A 17332-nucleotide genomic window follows, 5' to 3' on the forward strand; every position below is an offset into this window, starting at 1 on the left:
TAATTTGATTCGAATCTAATAATTTCCTTCGCGTATTAGTCAGGCGTTTTTCTGCCAACGTTTTATTATTAGACAAGCGAGAGGGGTCCAGTACCCAAGGTAATGCAGTTTCATATCTCCCGTCTGAATCCAAATTCAAATTTTCCTCAAAATATTGCATGGTCTCCTCATGAATTTCAGCTTTCGTTTTAGACTCAACTGGGTCATTTATACCAATAACGTCTAACTTCCACAAGTTTTCTGCTGATCTTTCGTTTAGCAATAAAGAAACACATGCAAGAGAATCATTTATACCCGAAGATTCCTTCGCTGGAATTTTACCCATTAAAATCCATCCCAAACTTGTTTCCATCGCGACAGGACCACTTTGTAAACATTTAATATTTCCGGTGAATAATTTTCCAGCAATATCAGAACCTATCAACAATTTAATGTCACTTTCGTTTTCGAGAGCATTACCCTCTACATCTGACACTTGAATATTTAATTTACGAAGTTCTTTCAACCAAGGACCTTTAGGTATTTTCTTAACATCAGAACAGATAACAGATTCACTTAAACAATGCACACTACATACATATTTATTATCAAGGCTATTCAAATTAACTATATATTTAGAATGCAATTTTTCTTTTGTTTCTACACCTCCGAATAATTTATGAACTAATTTCACTTCACCAACACTGTTACATTTCAAAGAATCTGTAATATCTTTCGTTAAATAACTTCTCTCGCAACCCGTATCTATAATCCCTCTGACTATCCTTTCCCTGTTGCCATTTTTTACCCTTACGATTAATGTTTGTAGTAACACATCGGAGCTCGCGGATCTGCTAGCCAAAACATTGACCTCGTTTTTCGCCACAGGCTCTACTTGTTTAGTCTCTTTCAATTGAGAAGGAACTTGTTGACACATTACTGCCAAATGCCTTTTCTGGCAAATTAAACACTTAACCTTGGACTTACAGTTACGAGAAATATGGTTTTTCTTCAAGCATAATAGACATAAACCCTTCTTAAATATTAAATCTTTTTTATCCTGATATGTAAGCGTACTAGCTTTAAAACATTTTTCTGTTAAATGTGGCTTATCACAAAATAAACACGATTCCTCAACTTTCTTAATAGGAGCATTTTCTTTAAATTTGTCTTCTGTATACAAATCATTACAAGTAGGAATATTAGACTCATCATTAATGTAACTTTTAGATTTTCTACTTTTATCAAAAGAAAAACGCGCTAATTTAATTCTCTCTTCAGATATCACTTCATTTTTCAAAAACAGAAGAATAGATTCAAGATCGCTCTTACCTTGTTGTGACGAGCTCTCCCGTTCCCTCTCCCACACGCGTAAGATGTCAGGGGGCAGGCAAGATTCAACTAACGGAAAAATAACACTAGCGTATTTATCTTCAGTCACACCGAGAGATTCCAGAGCACGCAGTTTTGTTTCTAAACTGTCGTACAACGATGATAGCGCAAAGTCCTTTTTGGTTGCATTATTATTTATCAACACAAGATTCAATAAATCCCGAACGTACACTTGTATAAGAATATCTTCACGTCCAAAACGATTCTTTAAATGTTCGATGACTTTCGGATAATTTTCTTTAGTTGTCGGGAAACTCTGCACTATTTCCCGTGCTTTCGATTTGGCAGCAGTAGCCTGGATCAGATATACGAATTTCAAATGATCATCTAGCACTGGATCTTCGTGTATCTTACTAAAGGTATTCCAGAAATTCAACCATTGTCGTGGATCACCTGTAAATTCAATCAAATTTATTTTCGGAAGCTTCAAATTCGTTGCCGTTGTTCTTGAATCAACAGTTCTGGTTTCATTTACCGATGCATGAGTCAGCAAATTTTTCTCTAGTTTCACAGTGATTTGCTTCACTTTCATCCTGGCTGCTATTAATTTCTCCTTGTAAGTCTCACATGACTCAAATTCTTTAGTATATTCTTCTTGCGAGACTTCTTTCGATTTTGATAGGAGATCCAATATTTCTTCATCCAACTGTTGTAGTCGAATTCCTTTATCTTCCAGGATTTCCAGGGACGATAATAGAACATCACTGTTCAATTCTGACTCATTCAAATGTCCATGTAGGCTATTACATGCTTTCGTGAAGGCTGCACGCAGTGGTATTCTTCTTACTTTCAAGGCTTCCATTTCTGCTGTTAAACCATCAAAAGTGTCCTTTACCTAACTAATGTGTCCTGTCAGACGGACGCCACTTTTTATTGTGGTGATCCACGGTTTGAAAATGGTTTCTGAATCAGAAGAGATTCGTGCACTAACCTAGTGCTTCGCATTAGAGAGTAAAGAACATCTATGATATAAAAATATACTTTTATTTACACAGCGAAAACGCGCAGCAACATTATTAACGAAAGCTCATTCTCCTAATAACATACTTTTTTTTACACTCCACTTGCGCATGCGCATTGGCAATTACCAAAGGAGCTTGGCAGATACTGCCATCTGTACATCTGGATAAACTATTCGCTACAAAAGGCACTAGTGCTGAAGATGTCGAGGCTATAGAGTAGGCACTAGTATGTGGAGGCACTAGTGCTGAAGAGTAGGAAACGGCTTAATACTGAAATATATCTCGGGACGAGATTGGGGTGCTGACGCAGGAACTTTAAGAGCTACTTATTTGGCTATTATCCGTCCCATCTATCTTGGAATACGACCTTTCTACCTGTTGTGCGTCTACAACTAACCTCCAGAAAGTGGAGAGAGTGCAGCTTAGTGCCTCTTGTGATATAACTGGGTTACGTAACAGCTGCCCAAGTGATATTGTGTTGTTTGAGGCGAACCTTCAGCCTCTGAGTCTCAGAAGGAACTCGAGCCTAGTGAAGTATTACAATACACTTTACAGCTACGGTTCCCTTAATCGTACCTTGGGTTTGCGGCATTGGTATAATAACGAAAGACTTCAGAAACGTAGCAAGTTTAGTCAGATTGAGAACAGTAACTTACTTGACCCTATGGTAGAACAATGGTTCTTGAAGCAATGCATTGACCCCTCAGTGGGTCTTCCAAGGGTCAGTTTCCATACTGAACTACTGTCAAGGGTCACAAAGAAAAATGATGCGCCGATTTTCCTTTGAAAATTTTCCCTTGAAATTATAAATAACATCTCAAATGGCACTACGCTTATGTATACTGATGGTAGCAAAAATGAGGATTCCCCCGTTGACAGTGGAGTACTTATCAGAAATTCCAATGGAACTGTCAAAATAAAGAAAAGAATTCCTGACTTTAGGTCAGTTTTCAAAAGTGAACTCTTTGCTATCGATAAGGGACTGCACTATATAACGTCATTTTCAGACCCTAAAGCTATCTGGATTATGACTGATAGTCGTAGTGCCAATTAACATTTGTCAAACTGGTGTAACGTTGGTGACAAAATTAGAGCTTCAATTCTCACTAAATTGAAACAAGTCTCGTCCTCTTGTGATGTGCACATACAGTGGATTCCCTTAGATGTGGATATTTGGGAAAATGAAAAGGCAGACGTTCTGGCAAAGAAGGGTGCCGAGGAGGCTCTGGCTACTTCCAATTGTCTGACTTACCTTGAGCTGTATTCTGCTAGGAAATATACTGAGAAAACGACTTGTCTCTCCAACAAATTCTTGGTACCGAGTTGAATCCCCTGGTGGTTCCCTCACTATGAACTGTGACAGATACACTCAGATGGCACTCTCCCGCTTTTTTAGTGGCCATTTAAGAAGCTTTGCCTTCCAGGGATGTCAAAAGACACACCCCATTTGTCCGAAATGCAACAATGAGCAGGCTTCTCCGGCACATATCCTTATGTGTCTGGTTTTGTCCTACGACGAGCTAATTAAGTCTCCTATGCTAGTTTATGACTTTTTGAAGGGGAATAATCTAGTAGACCTCGTCTAGCAGAAGCTACCTCGGGGATTAGTAACAACAACAAGAAAAATAAACAAAAATATGTGCAAGATACATTACAATTTAAATTAACAGCGTAAATTAATTTTCCCTCTGCTTTCTAAAAATAGTGATCTCCCTTTGCACTGCGTAATTCGAGACTAGTCTCTTACATAACTCTGATGATGTAAATTGAACTAAAACCCAAAAAGCCAATAATAATTTTACAGAATTTAATTATTCAATCAAAATGCATTGAGAATCTAAACTACTTCATTCTGAAGTAGGAATTCATCTATACATAGCTGTTACGAAATGCAGTCAATAAACTTCGGGAGATATTAGCGACACTTTGTTTTATGAATAACTTTGTTGAATGACCACAAGACTTAAAACACATACATAGATATATAAAACATGTAACCTTTTTTGTGGATGGCATCAGGTTTCGGCGTTGCCATGCACGTTCTGAAACGTTTTTGCTTAGTGATATAAGCGTTCTATGAATTTAACGTATTAATTGAATCATATATTGTATTTTTGTTCTATAACAAAACTGTAAAGCTGCTGATGTCAAATGTTCATAAAATTGTTATTCGTCAAGAAGCATGTGCAAAATCCAAGTAGATAAAATTTATTTCTTTTTCTATAAATATTGAAAATGTAAACAGATACTTTAATAGTAAACTCACTGTGTCTAATTATTATTAAGGTTTATGCACTTATATTAAGAACTTGTGCAGAACAACCGTTGACGGGTAGTTTCGGCGTAGTTCTGATTTTTAGTGTTGATTTTCGTTAAAATAGTTTCGGCGTAGCCGGACTACTGCCTGCTACTCTCTTCTTACTGCAAAGCTCTCTAGAATGTAAACAGTTATAACTAGGCACATACTGAAATAGGCAATGTGACAAATTGTTTTGGCTACAACATTTATAGGGTTTTCCTTAGTTCAATTAACCAATTATTCATATTTTCGTTATCTTTTCTGAGCACCTCACCTTCCCCTCGATAAGATGCAAATTTAAAGTTAAGTGAAGTGAGTATTTAAACGGGTGAATTTTGCAGTTTATTCAGAGCGGGTTTTCGCTGGCCAGAGCACGATACGAGTCTGTCCTTGCTCTTACGCCGTTTTGGCCATTTAAATAATTAACACGCCGGGTTAGGTTGTTGTATCAACTGAGTTAGTCTTAACTTAAAGTGTTAGTCCAACACTACTCTCTAGCTTCAATATTATTGAGTAACGATTCTTAAGCTTCACCGCAAGTTGTCGGGGATTTTGTAAGCACGAAGCACTTGCCTTTTTTTGTTCAGAGTTTGAAAAATAATATAGGGTTATTTTTACCCTACTTCTGTGTTAGTTTTCTTTACGCCTGTGCCAGAGTTGCCCGGTTCCTAAGTAGGATCTAGTAGAGTTTATGTGGCCAAAGAGAACACGATCCTACACATTGTTTACTGAAATAAAATGAAGATTTAATCTGCATCGGTTTTACTGAAATAAAATGAAGATTTAATCTGCATCGGTTGCCAGTTTTCTATTCATTGTAAATCTGCATTTCAGCATTATACGCCATCAAAATTCTTGCTCTTCAGTATAGATTCAGCCTTCTATGTTCTACACCATCAATACTGCAAAGTCCCGTTTTTGTTGCATATATCTATATCTATCTATCTATCTATCTATCTATATTATATGCGGCTTAAGTGTCTGTTTGTCACTGATAGTTTATTGGTTGCTTGCGTAACTGTACTAGCCAATGCAGTGCAGTCGCCACGGCACATAGTTGCCGTTTTAATTAGACAATTTCCTGCAAAACTTGCCTTTGCTATGACCATCCATAAGTCTGAGGGTCAAACGCTTAAGCGTGTTGGCATTTTTTTTACCTGAGCCTGCATTTGGACACGGTCAACTTTATGTTACCTGTTCAAGAGTTCGTGAAAGAACGGACGTAAAATTAAAAATAGTGGATGATCCTCTGCAAGGCGAGCTTAAAATAATGGAAAGATCTACACAAGAATTGTGTAATAAATGTTAATTCACATGTCAAAGAGATCTTTGACATGTGAATTAACATTTTATTATTTAAATCACCTTTATTTATTGAGCTAGCGGTGGCTCTTAAGAAATATGCCGCCAGTGGTTTCCTTCATTGCACTCTACTTTAAGCAATTAAGGAAGGAGAAGTGGCGTCCTCGCCGCCTGCCCTGGGTCATTTAGTTTGAATCAGCAGACACATTTGCGCAAATAATTTTAATTACAATTTATAATATCTAGAACAGAAGTTATTTCGTATGACCGCGGGGCTTTCTAGTATATATATATAATGAGCAAGTAATTTTTAGTTATATTTGAGAGCTGAATTACGGATCTTAAATATTGTCTACTGAAAAATCAAAAATGACGTCAAAATATACTTTACGAATAGCATTACGTTAGTATAGAGATCAAGTGATTAAGACAAAGCAAATCAAGAGTTATATGCCCATGAGAAGGGATTCCTTTGTGGAGGACATTTTACGGGAAACTGCCTCGTATCCACGTTACACATGGAAAAATCCACCGAAACCACTGCTCAACCGATGGGTCGAGCCAAAACATCACTAAAATTTACCACTAATTAACATGCGTAGCAGAGGATACTCTTGTCTGGAAAGTATTATTTTAGATTGCATTTATAATACGTAGTTAAAGTATTTATAGTATGTATAGTACGTATTTATAGTATTTATAATACGTAGTTAAAGTATTTATAGTATTTATAGTACGTATTTATAGTATTTATAATACGTATTTATAGTATTTATAGTGTACGAAAAGGACAAAACTAGTTCTAGGACAGAACCAACCTATGAATTTTTTCAACTTATCTTTTGAAAATGTATTATAAGTAAATGCGCGTTTTTTTTTTTTTTTTTTTTTTTTTTTTTTGTAAAATTGGCGTAATTGTAAAATTCAATAAACATTTAAAACCTGAATACAATCTCTGAAATCAGTACTGTACTCGTAAATTCAATAAATTCCTCTCCTCAAAAATGCTTTCTATTTTGAAATCTTTATATTTTAACACTCATTTTAAAAAGCAAGCCATTATAATAACCATGCACAACATTAAACTATAACTGCTTTTGGTTTTCAGCAACTACCAATGCATATAAATACAGCGTGTTTAGGTTTGCATTTAATCAGCTTGCTATATCTACTTCCTTGAAAACTTCCTAGAAATTCTTATCACGGTAAATTCAACGGGTATCATAGAATAAAGTGCTGTTGACAGAATCATTTTCAGGTTCAGATCGGGTAATCAGCAAAATATGTGTCAATTTCTCATCACATTATTTGAGGAAAGCCAATTTTTTTTTCTAATGAATAATGCGGTTAGAAACTCGTAAACTAATCGTTTGTTCGAGTGTTTTCTTTTCACTTCATGTTCTATAAATTGCATTCAAGTTCTAACTTAATAAGAAATTCATTACTAAGAAAAAAAAATATGCGTTTTAAAGGACAATGAATCTTTTTCTGTACACACGCACAAAAAACACATATTTATCCATAATTCCGAGAAGGATAGAAGAATTAGATTGCAGTCGTCGTAGCTTACAGATGAAGACAACAAAATATGAAATTGACGAATATCCAGTCTTTATTTCCAAGCATATAACGTACAGTCATCTCCAATGTTTATCCAATCATAATGAAATCCGAGACATTTCTATGATTCGATCATAATGAAATACGATAAATTGTGATGTACATTGATTCTTAAATTTAAGATCAGGCAGTTTCGACATGTAAAAGTAAAGCGAAGCGTTATTAGCAAGGTAGAAACGAGCAGAAGAGTGACGCAGTTTATGTATACAAAGTACATGCAGAAAGTACTCTAAGCTATGATTGGTGAATTTGAGGTTGCTATATAATCATGGAAGATTCTCGAATTTGGGAGAACATATGAATTTAGGGTAAATCTAGAATGTAAATTTTGAGATCGCTAATTATTTTTTAAAGCAGCTATCGTATTTTGTTATAACTTACACGTATATATATTGATGGATAGATAGATGATAGATAAATAAATAGATACATAGTTAAATATAGATAGAGATATGCTATAGATTAGAAAATACAGAATTTATTATTAATTACTGATGTCATGCAATGTGCTGCAAAATTAATTAATTAAATAATCAAGAGATAATTAATGTGATTAAATCAATTCAGAAGAGGCAAATTTCCAAACGAGAAAACAAAAAATAAAATAGAAAGGGAAGCACTATATATATATGTAGAATTTGACTTGATTCACAGCATGAGATCACGAAGTAATATTTAAATGGTTTATTTAATAGAAAGAAATAAAAGTATATAAAGAAAAGTATATAAAGATGAAGTTAACGGTATGCAGGATTAACATAATGATGTAAAGGCATAACATCGAAAGCACAATATAAGTTTATAAACCCTTGAAGACGTGTGAGCCGTCTGCTCACGTCTGCCATCCACTCTCGACCAGGTCTCAGCGCTGTCTGGGATGATTCTTACTGCGCTGGGTGATGCTATACTGATGACGTCATAACGGGCAATTCTCATTCAGCATTGGACGGTATGATTTCCCACATATATATAGTTATATGTACAGTGGATGGACAAAAATATGGAAACACCTTGTGAAATGCATGTTTGAAAAGAAAGATTGATTTTAATGAAATGTGTAGGTGGCGCTGGCGTTTTTGACTACTGACGCCACCTATACAACTTCGTAAATGAGCTAAACAGTTCAGTTGTTGTCGGAGTACTGTTATGTGAGGTTGTCATTGCATTATGTCAGAGTTAACAGACTTCGAACTTGGGCAAATTGTTGGAGCACGTATGGTAGGTGCTTCCGTAAGCAAGGTAGCCGAGGTGTTTAGTGTTTCAAGAGGTACTGTATCGAAGATTTATTCCGCATATTTGAAAAGCGGAAAACATCATCTGCTAAATCACAGCGCGGACGAAAGTGTGTCCTGGGTGATCGTGACAGACGATCATTAAAGGGCAATTGTGACGAAAAATAAGAAGACCGCAGCTGGAAAAGTTACTGCTGAAATGAATGTTGTGTTACCGAACCCTGTGAGTACCAAAACAATTCATAGCTTCCCTGTTTATAAGCTTCCCTCTTTCCAGCAATTCCCTGTTTATGAGCTTCATAAACAGGGAATTGCTGGCCGTGCTGCAATTGAGAAGCCACTCATCAGTGATGCTAATGCCCGCAACAGGAAAAGGTGGTGTTTAAGTCATAAAGCCTGGACTATAGAGCAGTGGAAGAGAGTAATATGGTCTGACGATTCTTCTTTTACATTGTTTCCCACTTCTGGCCGAGTTTACGTCTGGAAAACGCCATCTCAAGCCTTAAATACAGACTGCTTGTTGCCAAGAGTGAAACATGGTGGGGGTTCTGTTATGGTTTGGGCAGCCATATCGTGGTTCTCTGCTAGCCCCATGATAACTGTGTCAGGGCACATGACTGCCAAGACTTATGTGAACATTTTGGCCGATCAAGTTCATCCCATGGTACAAACTTTGTTCCCCGATGGTGATGGTGTCTTCTAAGACGACAAAGCCCCTGTTCACACAGCTCACATTGTCCAGGACTGGTTTTCTGAGTACGAGGATGAGTTGTCCCATCTCCCCTGGCCACCACAGTCACCAGACCTGAGTATTATCGAACCTTTGTGGTCTACATTGGAACGGAAAGTGCGTTCTCGTTATCCACCGCCAACATCGTTATCTGAACTTGCCACCGTTCTGCAGGAAGAATGGTATAATATTCCCTTGGCAAACATACAGGAACTGTATTTATCCATTCCGAGAAGACTGCAAGCTGTTTTGGATGCCAACGGCTTCCCTACACCATATTAAGCAAAGAAACATGTTTTTTTAAAGGTGTTTCCATATTTTTGTCCAACCCCTGTATATGTATAAAGAAATTAATACAAAGTTAAAGAATAAATAATAATTGAAAATTCTTTGGTCTTTTCAAGAAGCAGCGGAAAATCTTTCAGCAGAGTTGCGTTTCTGAATTTTATTTGGATTATTATCAAAATCGATTTAGAGAATTAAAAAACTAATAATAAATATATAGTTAGTTTAAAATCGTTAATAATTAATTTAATGAACTTATATAATAATTCACATAGTAGTAATTAATTATTTATAATAATATAATAATTATTTATAACTTTATAATGATAATTAATTCTAAAACATTAATTCCATGTAAATTAACACAATATTATAACGCTAATAAGGAAATGAAAAAGAAAGTAGTTTAAATAAATTAATTTAAATAAATTAGAGCAATATTAAAATTTCAATAATAAAATAAGAAATTTAAAATTTAAAATAAAATGTTTGTTTGAAATTAATTATCGATATAATTACTATATAAAGAACAAAGTCTGTTTCTTTGTTTCTGTGTGTGCAATTCATAAAAATCTATAGTTCTAATCCGATCTTGATGAAATTTTGTGCACTTGACCTTCAAACAAGAAAACCGATCATTGGCTACATAAGATTTTAGAGTCCAGACTGCTTATATTAGAATGCTGCACTCGCTATAGCTGACTTGTGTGTATTTCAAACCTCTTAGGTTCACGTCGCTGTTGAAGCATTTCTGCTATCAATGGAAATCATACATGCTAAGAAACGAATTTATAATTTTATACAAAAATAAATATAAATGTTTGTACATGGATGAAATTTAAATGTCGTCACGATCTTAGGTTTACGTCACCGTTTTTGCATTACCGCTACCAGTTCTTACTAAAGCCATTAGAAGACACCCTGTTCATTTATTCTTTACAGAAGTGTAGAACTTTCCAGAACAGTGTAGAAATGTAGTTCCCAAACTTTAAACATTGGACCAGCTTTTTAGAAACCGAATCTATAACTATTAATTCCTCAGTGCAATCGAATTTTTTCTGAGATGAACAGAATATGTTGTTACGGAAAGAGGTTTTATGAGTCAAAAAGAAACTTTTGAGAAGAAAAATGGATTTATTATTTAATTTAATTTTACAAAAATATTTCTAATAAGGCTTGTGTATAGAGTGCGCTTGTTTTCGACAGCAGTTGGCGATAGCAGTAAAGTTCAGGTTAATTTGTGTTCGCCATTTGCAGCTTGTTTCGACACTTGGTTTTAATTTTTATCATTGCCGAAAATGCAACTTCACTGAGTTATGAAGAATAAAAGGGAAGAATACCTGCAAAGCTTCAGTAGAAAGACATAAATAAGGTTGTCGGACAGATGTTCTAGAACTGTATTAATTTACTGCAATTAAAATTAAATTTTATCTACTTATTTATGGGATTAGCTGAATGATTCTTTATCAGCTTTCGATAATATGCTAGTAGCAATGTTGTCCTGGAAGGGATCCGGCTCTTTTTCAGTGAAGTAGAAATTAAAAGTTTTCTTTTAAAGCTTTTAAATATTCACAGTATTTTCGATAATAAACGTTTGAAATGTTTCAAAACTCTCATATTTGTGGGCTACGACATTATTTTCCCGTAAAAGCAGCTTTAGGATGAATCTTAGAGTTTTGCAATTAGCTGGGAATATATCTGTACTTCGCATGCCTTGTAAATTTAGTTCATTAAGTTTCGTGAATATGTCTGCTAAATACGTCATGTTCAAAACAAATTTCATGTCGCACAAAGTTTCTTTAAAATCATTTCCATCCCTCAAAAATCATTTCCATCCCTCAAAAATCATTTCCATACCTCAAAATTCATTTCCATCACGTCTTCACGCAGTTCCACAAGTCTGATTAGCACTTTCCCCCTTGAGAGGGATGATTAGCACTTCCGAGTGAAGATGAAGAAATTTGTGGTTGCTTCTCATTTCTTCGCCCAGCTTTTCAAATAAGTGCCATTGTAACGGTCTTGATTTTATCAGGACCGTTAGAGCATTGTTCATAACATTTTTTTAAATCATCTTGCACAGATATTTATGCCAGTGCTTCCCTGTGAATGCTGCAGTGAGCCCATGATGCATTTGGACTGATTGCAAACATTTAATTCCTAATATTGCTTTTCTTACCGCACGTAGCTCATGCACCACCTGTATACATATCGACAAATTCCGCACAATATAAATCTTTGGAATTTATTTAAGAGTCAAGAGTTTTGAATATTTCTTCGAAATTGCCTCGGTTCACAAAATAACATATCTTCATGAGATCCATTGCTCCATGTGTAACGTGTGTAAACAAGCACCTGGAACAAACATGTTACATCAGTTGATTCGTATAGTTTTAACGAGAAAAATTTACATTCCGTATTTTTTGGACCAGTTGATTTTCTACCCATTGAAACATTTCGTCAATTCTGAGAGCTACGGTTGCATGTGAAAGTGGTATTGTTCCGACTTCCTTTAAAATGGTTTTACCGAACATAACTCAAATAAATTCGATAAAAGTTGATAATAATCTCAAATAAGTTCAACTCATATTTCTCAAACTAAAAATAACATAACTGTACCATTTATCTCTGGGAGTACTAACGTTTCGCCAATTGGGCGTGTCCTATCAGTTTTTGCAATTCAATAACTAATCGGATATGAAGCTTGAATTGAGTTTTGATTGATCTTGGTGAAATGAAAAAAAAATGTTTGAAACATTTTCAGCAGCTATGGCCTTCGTTTGTAAAAAATCGAAGGGTTCATTTTTTTAAATCGGTTTGCTTTGTCTTAAAGGGTAGACGTAGCTTACTGAGGCGCAAGCTTTCATTTGCAATAATTTCAATGCAAGTAACACACTCATGTTTAGGATTATCTACATCTTCAATTCCTTAAAACCCTGATGCCATGGATGCCCGCATCATACCTCCCTACCACTTTTCTTTGTTTCGGTCTCCTTGTTGAATCTGAATATTTGCTATGTATTGTGATACTTCTTTGGCGAAATGAAGCAACTCCAATGATGGAACACAGCAATAACTTTTATTTAACACTCAAAAAAATGGCGACATACAAACAAGAAGAGAAAACATATTCTATCATTTAAAAATAAATTACATTCTTCGTGCGAGAGTCGCACGAGGCACTCGAGTCTGGTTTCAAATATTGCCATTCACAAATACCTTAATGTTCATCTACTTAAATTATTTAAACTATAAGATTTTAATATTATTTAAAGCTGTTACAACCTCTCCCCCAACGGAGAGACGTTTACCGAAGGGAAAATTTCTGTAAAATTCGAAAGTTTATAAGCTCGGCTTGCTCAATTGCTTAAAGAGAAAAGATAACTTCTCTCAAAGGTTTCCAAATTTTCAGGTCAAAATTTTTAAGTTTTAAACAAATATTTTTACACCACATTTAAATAGGAAGAAAATGGACAGTGTTCAAATTAGTCTTCATTTTTTTTTTTTTTTTTTTTTTTTTTTGACGGTGCCTAGATCTCTTCCATGTTAGATCAGTTCTTCGGCTATAATTCACAACAATGCCTTTCCTCAGTTCATCTGTGCCTTTCGGATAATATTCATTTGTCATTTGCTTTCGACAATTGTTTTCTTCGTCTATTAGTAGCGGCTTTGATATTAAATCAAAAGCCGAAAGATGATGATAACGCTGCATTTCAAAATGATTCTCAATATTAATTCCTTTATCGTTTTTCAAATTTTCGTGAAATCTTCCACGTTTAATTCCGGTGATTTAGCTTCTTCTTCAAATACATCTCTGGATGCTTTATTTTCTTCCTTCATCGGTTCCAAGATCTGCTCTTCAGCTATTTTTCTTTTCCTTTGAGCTCTAGTAGAAATGGCATTAAAATGGTATCACTAAGTTTACGTTCAAATGATAAACTAATAAAATAAGGCAGTTCAGTGTTAACAGGAAGTAATAACCTGGTATCACTAATATTATGTTCAGTGATGAACTAATAAAATAAGGCAATTCAATATCAACAGGAAGTTACGTTCAGTGATGAACTAATAAAATAAGGCAATTTAATATCAACAGGAAGTAATAATCTGGTATCACTAATATAACGTTCAGTGATGAACTAATAAAATAAAGCAATTCAATATCAACAGGAAGTAATAATCTGGTATCACTAATATAACGTTCAGTGATGAACTAATAAAATAAGGCAATTCAATATCAACAGGAAGTAATAACCTGGTATCACTAATATTGCGTTCAGTGATGAACTAATAAAATAAAGCAATTCAATATTAACAGGAAGTAATAATCTGGTATCACTAATATTATGTTCAGTGATGAACTAATGAAATAAAAATACGCACGATTATTCGATCTCGGTCAGTGCCTCGAAAATAATTAAGACTGTGATACTTCTTTGGCGAAATGAAGCAACTCCAATGATGGAACACAGCAATAACTTTTATTTAACACTCAAAAAAATGGCGACATACAAACAAGAAGAGAAAACATATTCTATCATTTAAAAATAAATTACATTCTTCGTGCGAGAGTCGCACGAGGCACTCGAGTCTGGTTTCAAATATTGCCATTCACAAATACCTTAACGTTCATCTATTTAAATTATTTAAACTATAAGATTTTAATATTATTTAAAGCTGTTACAGTATGTATATCGCTCTGTTGTCAGTTACTTAAAATTGAGGTATAGTTTATGTGTTTTGTATGTTGGCTTAGAATATATCCTCGGTTAGATTACGTTCACTTAATATTCTTGCAGTTTAATAAACTAGATTCCATAATTAATGAGATCATTTCTAAATTTTATAATTTGTTTATTTCTCAAACATTTTTCATAATAAAAACTACTGTACATTAAAGGATAAGGGAAGGCAAAAGATCTAGAGATTAATTAGACTGCAATTCTAAAAGATGAGAGTTGAGACTAACAATCCATACTTTGCAGGAAGATATCTGTTGCATAACATTCCCAAAAGAGAATCCTAAATTTTATAAATGCAAATGTGTTCTGAGATTTTTTTAAAAAATAAAATTTTATTTAATTTCAGACACATATTATAGTTTCAAAATTTCGACTGTAGTGCCCTAGTGTATCAAAACTTTTCTATGGCACACAAAATGCATATCTTGACCTTTCGTTAAAGAAAAGAATAGTAATCAGCAGGGAAAATAAGTCTTCTTCCACGATTTTCTATTGACCTAGCTGCTTCATTTCTTGTCTCGCATATACTTTATTCACAATGATTACTTCATATTCCAGCAACAGCTGAAACTCCAGCGTCACGCAAACATGACGTCATCAATTAAATTTATCTTTTAATGATATCAGAAAATTAGTTCTGTCAGTCATAATCAGTTAGTTCAGCATTTTTCTTTTCGTAAACCTCTTAACTATATACAGTAGAGTTTTAATATTATTCAGTGGTTCTCAGAAATTGCGTGACAGCACCTTGAGGTGTGATGGCTGGTTTACGAGGGCGCTGCTAGAAATTTCAGTATTTCCTCCAAATGAGATTTAACTCATATCATTCAAAAATCAGATCATCGAATTGTTGAGGGAGAACATTTAAAGGCCAATATATAATCGATTAACTGTTTAAAAAATCTCTTATCATTTTATCAAGTAATTTAAATATACTTTCAAGAAGATAGTTCAGACATGTCCGTTGGATTTTAAGACGCATTCACAGTCAAATATGCATAGAAATTTATTTCTACGAAAAACATTTATTTAGCTTTTGAGCTATGCGAGATACATACATACGCACGTACACGTACTGACGTCACGAAGATATCTCTTCTGAATCCATTTTGTGGAAAAGAATCCTTTATTCTGTCCGTACGTACAGACGTCAAGCAAAAGCTTAAAGAGTTGTTCGATGGCGGTCGAAAGAGATATTTTCTTTGAAATGTGATGCCGAAATTTTGCTCAAGATTACAATGCGTCCTTTACTTCGTACAAGGAATTAATTATAAATCGTACGGCAGATTTCATTGAAAGTAAATTTGAACGCCAGTCAAACCTTAAACTCTATTGTTTCGTATCAAAAATTTGAAAGGGATATTTATATTTATAAAATTAAATGAAAATTGAATGCAAAATCTTCCTTAAAAATAAATAAATAAACAAATAATGAGAAAAATGATTTGCAAAAGGGGCAGAAGGCTCTTGGAATAAGTCTACTTTTTTTTTTTTTTTTTTGGAAAATATGAAAATAATTCTGTCTAGCAACAAAGAAAGTATATAATAAATTAATTAAATTAAAATTTTAGAAGTTTTAGTGGGAAGTAGTGTATCGAATTACAATACAATAGCCTCGAAACCATGTTTTTAAAGAAGGTCACACAATGCCCATTGAAGAACGGGTAATCTTCTTTTTACTTAAAGCCACACTACAGCATATTTAACAAATTTTAAAAATTTGGCTTTTATCTCTATCATTATAAAAGAGGAAAAATTACAGCCTGAGAAATGTGCAAAACTTTTTAACCCATCCATAATTTAATATTAGAATTTTAAATAACAAATGTGAAATGTTAATTAAAATATTTCTGAAAATTAGAATTACTGAAACTAAGAGTTTTCTATCAACACTGTTTAAGAGATATTTTTTCCCACTTTACACGATGGTTCAAACAGTGGCATAGGAAAATTTTAAGTATGCTGGTAAAGCAAGGACACGTGAGAAAATTAACAGAAAAAAATCTTTGTTAACACCCTCTGAGCGTTACGGGTTTAGTCCTGAAATTTCAAAGTTCCTAAAAATGTCATGAATAAGTGATATTTTCTTGGTACCTTGATTCCTTTTCTTCCAATATACATCCAAACCGATATCAGATACATTTAAAAGCTAGCAGAAATTTTCATGTATAATGAATATAGAAGACAGCTTTCCGTACGGAATTTTTCGGCTATGACGCTGAGATAAAGAAAACATCGAGCTCAAGTTTTGGAAATCATCCGGTCGAGTTGCACACCTTTATCATTCAGAAATCATATGTTCCGAATTGTATATCTTTGAACCTATCCTTCTCTCGGATTTGCAACGAAAGTTTAGATGGCATATAATTCTTTATTTTATAGCAGAGAGGTTGAAAAAAGTGAAAACAAAAATTGGAAGTTCTACGCAATTTGTTAGAAGCTGTTATAATTAGATAAAAATGATCATCTTAGAAAACACTACCAGATGTTTATTTTACTCATATTTTATTTATTTTTGCAATGCTATGCTTGATATATATATTTTTAAGTTTTGGATATCGCTTATAACGATGTTTTACATTTTGTATAAGTTTGCCTTTGAACACTTTGAAATAGTATCGTGTAATGGATAAAAAAATAAATTTTACTTAGAAAGTAAGTATTAGAAATATAATTAAATATAGCATACTTGAAATGTAATTAATCATAGCAATGTCATTTCCTATTTCATACGCATTTAAAAGTTATTATTCAATTGCAATTAAGAGATTTTTCTTCTTCTTCCTTGTTAT

At 34.0% G+C, this 17332-nt stretch overlaps 1 protein-coding gene across 1 annotated transcript in view; it reads left to right on the forward strand.

The window, feature by feature from the left end:
• The window catches only part of LOC118196148 (organic cation transporter protein-like), a 53506-nt gene that overhangs the window by 6712 nt on the left and 29462 nt on the right, over positions 1–17332 (forward strand). The gene's annotated exons all lie outside the window — the stretch shown is intronic.

The sequence above is a fragment of the Stegodyphus dumicola genome, chromosome 6, assembly GCF_044657685.1.
Source record: "Stegodyphus dumicola isolate Sdum_Otavi_A_Nest chromosome 6, ASM4465768v1".
NCBI lineage: Eukaryota > Metazoa > Arthropoda > Arachnida > Araneae > Eresidae > Stegodyphus > Stegodyphus dumicola.